The 7,655-nt window shown below is 35.0% G+C and overlaps 1 long non-coding RNA gene across 1 annotated transcript; it reads left to right on the top strand.

Moving 5' to 3' along the window:
- The first annotated feature begins 2,891 nt into the window (after positions 1-2,891).
- Positions 2,892-3,568, top strand: LOC127129081 (uncharacterized). The gene is made up of 3 exons (XR_007806145.1): positions 2,892-3,000; positions 3,107-3,152; positions 3,242-3,568. It is a non-coding gene; the product is annotated as an uncharacterized LOC127129081 (long non-coding RNA).
- Positions 3,569-7,655: the final 4,087 nt, after the last annotated feature.

Below are 7,655 nucleotides of genomic sequence, written 5' to 3'. Positions count from 1 at the left end.
GAATCTGTTGTTTTTGACTGCTGTTTGCCTTTTTGCTGTTTAATGAAGTGTTTTTCTCTCTATTATTCTTTTTATTTTTTATGCCTTTTTGATTATGCCAAAAAGGGGGAGAAATTATTAAATAGCTCTGATGAAAATTATGTCTAAAACCTTAAGCATTCTGCAACAATTGTAGAAATAGTTCTGATATAAATAGCTCTGATTAAATAAAAGCTCTGATTAAATAACTCTAACTTTAAAGTTAAGCATTTGCAGAAAGTTTTCAGAAACCTAATTACTTGGAAAGCTCTGGTAAGAACTTCTGAACTCCCTAGCGCTAACTCAGGGGGAGCTTTTGTCTATCTGATCTAATATTTTTCATGTTTCATCTGATAATTTTATTTGTTTTGTCATCATCAAAAAGGGGGAGATTGTAAGAACAAAAATAGTTCTACAATAGATTCCATGATTTTGATGATAACAAAGGATGAAACCAAAAGTGGTACCCTAACGAAAAGTTTCTAAGTGTGCAGGGTTCTAAAGAAAGAAGAAATAAATCTGATGATGTCATCAGATGCAAAACAAGATCAGATGCAAAATCTCAAGTATCAGAAGCATCTAAAGAGGAATCTCGTTTCAAGAAACTCTAAACTCTGGACAAAACTGCAAGTATCAGAAGCATCTGAACATGAAGTAAAGTCTAGAAGCTCTGACTCTGAACAAATGTCTTCTGCAAACTCTGAAGTTATCAGCGCCATCTGAACATTCAAGAAATAACATCAGAAGCCAATTTCTCCAGATACACAAAGACTCTAATCAGAATTGTTAATCATGATGAAGTAACGTTTAAGCCAAGTTAAAGTTCTGCAAATGGATTTCCTCAATTAGAAAGAGACGTTAATCTCCACTTCCAAGAGAGAAGTTACTAATTGTGGTAAGTAGTCACTTCTAAGTGAAAAAGTCTACTGCAGAAGCTATTAATGGAATGGCGTAACTACATCTCAATATCCAACAGACTCAACGCTACTTCAACTCTACTTCAACTCCTATAAATAGAGAAGAAATCTCATTCAGTAAACATGAAGAAATCACTAGCCAAAACTATACTGAAATCATATCACGCTCAAGAAAAACATCTTTGTTCTTCAAAGATTTTTCACTAAGCTTTTGCTTATCAAGTGAAAAAAATTTGTTCTTAAGTTTGTAATATTTGCTTTCTTAGAAGCACTCTAGATTACACATCTTGTATCTTATTTTTATTTGATTTCCTCAAGTGACTCTTTGTAGTCTGTAGACTTGAGAGGACTAAGAGATTTTCTTCTCTCTTAGGGGTTGTTTGTAATCTTTCAAGATTAGTGGATTAAGTCCTTGTTGAAGGCGAAATCACCTTGGCCGGGTGGACTGGAGTAGCTTTGTGTTATAAGCGAACCAGTATAAAATCATTGTGTGATTTCATTTTGCAAAAGCGCTTATTTTTCAAACAATTCAAACCCCCCTTTCTTGTTTTTCTCACCTTCATCTTATTGAAAAGGTCTTAACTATAAATTAATATTTTTTGAGTTTTTATTAGAAAAAAATGGCTTGACGTTGAATCAGGCGTTTGATGAAAGTTTGAAAGAACTGGAATGGAATAGGAGGGCGAAATGACTTGATTTGTTTATTGAGAAAATACTCGACGTTGGATCGAGTCATTATTTTTGTATTTTTGGAAATGGTTGATTTTATTCTTGTGTTAATATCTAACTAAACAGTCAAAAAAACAGTACAAAATTATTACACATCGGGGGAGAGGGGTACATTTTGTCAAATGGGGATTCAAAATCATGAAATAATTAAATCAGGCCCAACAACAAATAATGCAAAGTATGAGTGTAAGTGCAAGAGAATCGGCTCATTGTAAGAAAGCCCAAGAGTAAGCTATGTGAGGTTGATGGCGATGCTTAAAAGCAATCGACTTACAAGGGTGTGAAAATGGGCTCGATATTGAATCGAGAAAAGTGTGATTTTAATAGTTTAAAATGGTTTTGAATGGATGATGAAATTAAAAGAAAACAAATATGTGTTATTAAATGATAATGAAACTATGAGTACGGGAGAAATTATACTAAAACATAAACATGGAAAAAATGAATGCTAAAAGAAAAAAAAATGCTACATATAGGTATTAAACCCACCCCACTAAAGACCATGAAACTACCCTCTCTCCACTAGACCATTTATGATTAGTCATTATTTACAACAACCATTTGGGTATATAAACCAGAAAAGATTGGAACAAAAAATATTAAAAATAAAAAACTAAAATAATAATAAAAAGATCTGTTGGATTACCCAAAAAAAACCCAGCCGCCTGGCTGTTGGGTTCTAGAGGTTAATGGGTTGGGAACTCTAAACAGCCTTAACAAACATTAATATACACTATAAAAAATAGGGGAATACTAAACATATTAATTTTTTTTATGGTTTTTTAAAAGCTTAAAGGTTTGTTTTGCTTAAACTAAATAAAATAAAAACAAAAACAAGAGCAACAGCAACGGATGCCTCATCGTCCTCCTCTCTCACTTCACTCGCTCTCTCAATCTCAACGAATTTCTCTCACCCTCTCAACCCCACGTTTCTCTCACCCTCAATCATTCATCTCTCAGCTGCTCTCTCAATCTAAAATACAAGGATCCATGGTTTTAAGGAGAAACAAAAAGAAAGAAGCTCACCTCCGGCGACGACGACTCAGGTGATGTTCGAATCTTCTTCCCTCGCCTATTCAAATACCGATTTGGCTTTGATTTTAGAATTAGGTTTTTTGTGATATTCCGTCCGCCTCTCCAATTTTTGTTGTTTCAAATCCTAGGGTTTTTTTGCTCCGCCTCCCAATCGCCCCCTCCTCACTGATTTTCTTCTCCTATTTATCTCTGCAGCTTTAGGGTTTCAATTTGGTATCCAAAGATTCAATAGGGAAACTTCCTGGAAATGCTTTTTGTGCTCAGAATTGGGTTGTCCTGTTTGATGCTACAATTAGAAACGGTAATCTGAACTCATGCTTTCTCCCTCTGTTTTGTCCTAATGCCAATTTGGGATTTTTTCTGAAACTCTACAGCTTTGACTAATTAATTTATGTTTTTTACTGCAGTGAATTTCTTGTAACAGGGAGGTTGTGGATGAGGTTGAGGTTCAAGGTGAGTATTGCCTACATTACCATATGATTTAATGCGTGTAATTATTGAATTAGGCATAAATGTTGTATGGTTTGGTTTGTTATTCACAGGGTTTGGTTGCAGAAGGTTCTGCTGTTGTTGTTGCTGCATCTGAGATAACATATGTGATAACCACCGTCTGTCCAACTTCAAGGCCGTTTAATCCAGCATGTACATTGATCGAATTTGTGCAGAAAACAGCCAACAGCCCCATGTATAGTTTATACATCCATCCAAGATCCAAAATCTCTATGCCAATATGTGGTACAAGTGGTTTCGGTATAACTATAGTTGTGTGTCCAGCATATGCCATTAACAAAGGAAGTACAACAATTGATGGTAGTAATAATTTTACTCTTCAAGGGACATCAAGGACATCATCGACAAATCCAAACAATGTCATGAAACAGATGCATGCTAAAGCAAATTTGTACTCAACAAGCCAATTTGAATTTGCTGTGAAGTTGAAATGCTGATATAAGATTGTCACAACCAAGAAGATAATACCAACAACTATACCCAATGATTCAGGTACTTTAATATTTCCTTGAGGAGTACCCTTCTTATTGATGTGCGGTTTTGATAGTGACCAATGTGATTTGGTTTAATTTTTGCAGGTTATGGTTGGTGTGATCGGTTATGGACCAGGGGCACAATTGAAACAGGACGGGTACATCTTGCTGCAAGATGACCAAGACCTTGTTAAGCCAGCGGCACCAATGAAGTTCCACACATGTATCATGCTGTAAAATACATATGTACCGGCAGAGCTATCAAATTAGACGAACCAGCCAACGTCTCATTTTGCACCATGTCCCACAAATTGTAATAAGCTAACCATCAGAAGCAATTCACCCTATAATTATTAACCAATCACAATAACAGCATCCTCGTCGTCAACCGAAGTGAGCATCAAAATAACAATTAACACTCTATTATAGCTTCTGCTGTGGGGAGCCAAACAATTATCAGCGGCAACTTCGATCATAAATCCAAGTCAATCTCTTGGTTACTTCCCACGAGTTAAGGTCGTTCATGCATCCGACAAGATACATGGTCAAGTCCACATCCCAGAAGTTAATTGGATTCCCATGCATTGCCGTCACCATCAGGTTTAGAGACACAAAACACATGGGAAATTCCTTGGTCTGGATGCAGAAGATGTTCTATTAATGGACAACAAGCTGCGAACGCACACTTCACAAACGGCAGCAAGTTGCAGTAGAGGAGAACAACCATAAGCTCCAGTGGATCTTAAGACATCCAAAGCTGCTAACGAGAACCGAAATCAAAGTTGTTGCCGAGACAAACTGCAAAAGCTGTCAATGGAAAATAGAAGCGACGACAACCAAACAACATGTTACAGAGTTGCTACAAAATAGCATACCACCAAACACCATTCCGCGGAAAGCGCGTGCAAGTGTCAACGGCAACCTCAACATTGTAGTTCAAAACAACCTGCACCCAAACATCCGGGAATACTGTAATGGACAAGTGCCGATAATGATGCATCCACTAGCAATGGATCTCCACTGTATAAGACTGTTCCGACATTATCAAGTAATGGAAGGAATTTTCCACCATCCGTGCAGCCAATTCCATCTCAAAGGAAAAAACTTGCTTCTCCAACTTTTGTTGCAATGCATCCTGGAAGTTTGTGGCTCACTTGCTAGTAATGGTGACTGAATTGCTGTGGCTCGCGAACCTTTGGGAGAAAATAACACAAGGAGTTTATTGCAGTCAACATACCCGCTGTTTCTGGCTTGACATGAAGTTATGTATTTGGATCATATGCTAGGACTTCCCCTTTGGCAATTTGCAAACAGTTGTAACTCATATTTGTAACACATAAATTTATGGACGTGTATGCATTATTCTTCAAATTTGTGCATTCCTATATGCTTGAATTTTAGCAGTAAACATGATGTTGCTGTTATGGAATTCTTATGGGATTGGAATTGGGGTTTGCTTTTGTTGGATAATTGTTTTGGATTAATGAACTTTGGGTTATGAAATGGTTTAAATTGGTTCCAAATGGATAATGAAAATGGATATGGATTTTGGATATAGTTTGAAACAAAAATGGATTTAAAAATAGAGTTGGGTTATTGGATATGGGCTGAAATTTGTAAACTCATGCAGAATTTTTTTATGATAAAAAAAAGTGGTTAAATGACCTACCAACAAATGATACAACCATGGCTAATTAATTGAAACTTCTAAAATTAAATCGACAAAAGGTATTGAAATAATTTCCAAAATTAATCTAATCCTCAAAATCAATTTGAATCTCTAAAGTCAATTTTTGGATCAAAATCAAATTGAACTTAGTTCGCTACTCCTAGAATTAATTCGAAAATGATGAAATGATTATGGATACATGATTAAGGATTTGGAGGTAGATGGTTGCCTTTGGTCATGAATGTATGCAAATGAACTTTAGGCCAAGTACCAAATAAAAATGAAAAAATGGAAAAAATTCAGGACCAAAATCGGGGTATGACACATATCATTCTTGAATATTTTGAATTGAAGGTGGTTGAAACAAAGAATGGTAAATAATAAGAACAACCATATCACTCTTGAATTTTTTGAATTGTAGGTGGTTGAAACAAAGAATGGTAAACAATAAGAACAAGCTCTTCTCACTATATTAAAAAAGAATTAGTCTGGCAAGAAAAAAATAGAAAAAGAAAGAGCATAATAGTTGAAAAGACAAAGATAAGCATGAAGAGAAACATGGATCGTGGATCCTTTCATAGGAGAGAAGGATTGAATGACAAGAATCAAAAAAAGAAGACTCAATCATACCGTTGTGAGAATTTTTTATAATATGTAGATGAGTGTTGGTATGGTAAAAGAGAAAAAAATCCTTCAATCAATGAAGAATAAGCAAATGTGGCTCAAAATGCTCTAGTTTTGATTATAAATCATTGATTTTGATGATGACAACAACCGAAGATGCAATGAATTTAATGACTTGGTATCTTGGCACATGATGCTAAAATCATATGACATGAAACAAAAAGTTGCTCAATGATAACAATTCAATTGAAGTAGAAGGCATGTGAAATATTCTTGTTCATATGCAAGATAGTAAGAAATTAGTATTAGAAAATGTTTTAGATGTCCTTCGGGTGAAATGTAGTCTACTGAGTGTTGGTCTGCCAATAGATAAGATAAACTCAATAATCATAGAGGATGACTCATTTAATTTGTATGATGTAAAGAGGAAACTAGATTTAAATTAATATTTGCAAAAAAATAAAACCTCCAAGACCTTGTCAATGTAGTGCATGTTAACTACTTTGCTATAGTAATTCAAGGAAATCAAAGCATCATATGGCACAAAAAGCATGACCATTTAAACTTTAATAGTTTAGGCCATCTTAATTCAAAGAATATTGTGCTAGGCATGCCTAATGTTACAATTCTTGAGAGATTTTGCACACCATGATTGGTGGGAAAGAATCCAATATTAAATTCCACTAACAACTTATAAATAAGGTCATGTGTAGGATAATTTATATCATGAACTTTCAGTTGTCGGGAAGCATAAGCCACTACCTTGCTACACTGAATAAGTACTTGATAAGTGCTAAATTGTGGTAATTTTGTGTGTGAAGCATAAACCTCAACTTTTGCGTATATATTGTATAGTTTGTGTTATCATGTAAATATCTTTTAGTTATGCAATTTCATTTCTTTTTTTAGGTTTCCTTGCATGGTTGAAGCATCGAGCATTTGATAGGCAAAAGCAAAGCTTCAAGATGCAATTTTGGAAGGAAATCAAGTTCCTTCTTGGGATTAGCACGGTCCTAGTGCACTTAGAGAAACAAAAGGCAGGGGAAATTGGAAAACTCGCGTTAGGAGCGTGCTTAGCGCAAATAAAGATGATTTAAGTTCATTTTTGTTGATCGCGTTAAGCGAGCTCTGCTTGGGCTTAATGCGATTCCACTTTTTCAGCCCTTATTTATTCAGTTGTACACAGATTTTTAGGGCATGATTTTGGGAATTTTAACCCCATTTCCATCAACACCTATTGTTTTTAGTTATGAGAGATAAATACTTAAAAAATAACAAGTTATGATGCTTCTTGAAGATCCAAAGTTGGATTTGCCTCTATCGTCGGGAAATCATGATGGATGTTTGTTCATCTTCATTCTTCTCCTTGTAATCTCTTTCTTGTTGGTTTTGTATGTAAGTTCACTTTTATAGTATGTATTTTTATTAACCATGACATTATGTATGATCTACTCATGAATCTATATCGATGTTATCCTTGTTTACTTGTTTATCTATTGATTTGAACCATTATTGAGAAATACTCTTCGAATCTAGATCTAGGATAATCATCTATTAGACGCTAAACTCTAGACATAGACTTAGATCTAACATTCACCGTGAGTATGGATTCTTAGTGCTCCGTATTGTTTGATAGGCTGAGAGATTGTAGATTAAAAAATATGGTAGAACTCTCGACAG

This window comes from Lathyrus oleraceus, chromosome 3 (assembly GCF_024323335.1).
Source record: "Lathyrus oleraceus cultivar Zhongwan6 chromosome 3, CAAS_Psat_ZW6_1.0, whole genome shotgun sequence".
Lineage (NCBI taxonomy): Eukaryota > Viridiplantae > Streptophyta > Magnoliopsida > Fabales > Fabaceae > Lathyrus > Lathyrus oleraceus.
Note: the sequence above shows the minus strand (reverse complement) of the source record. Positions and strands in the feature narration are given on the sequence as shown.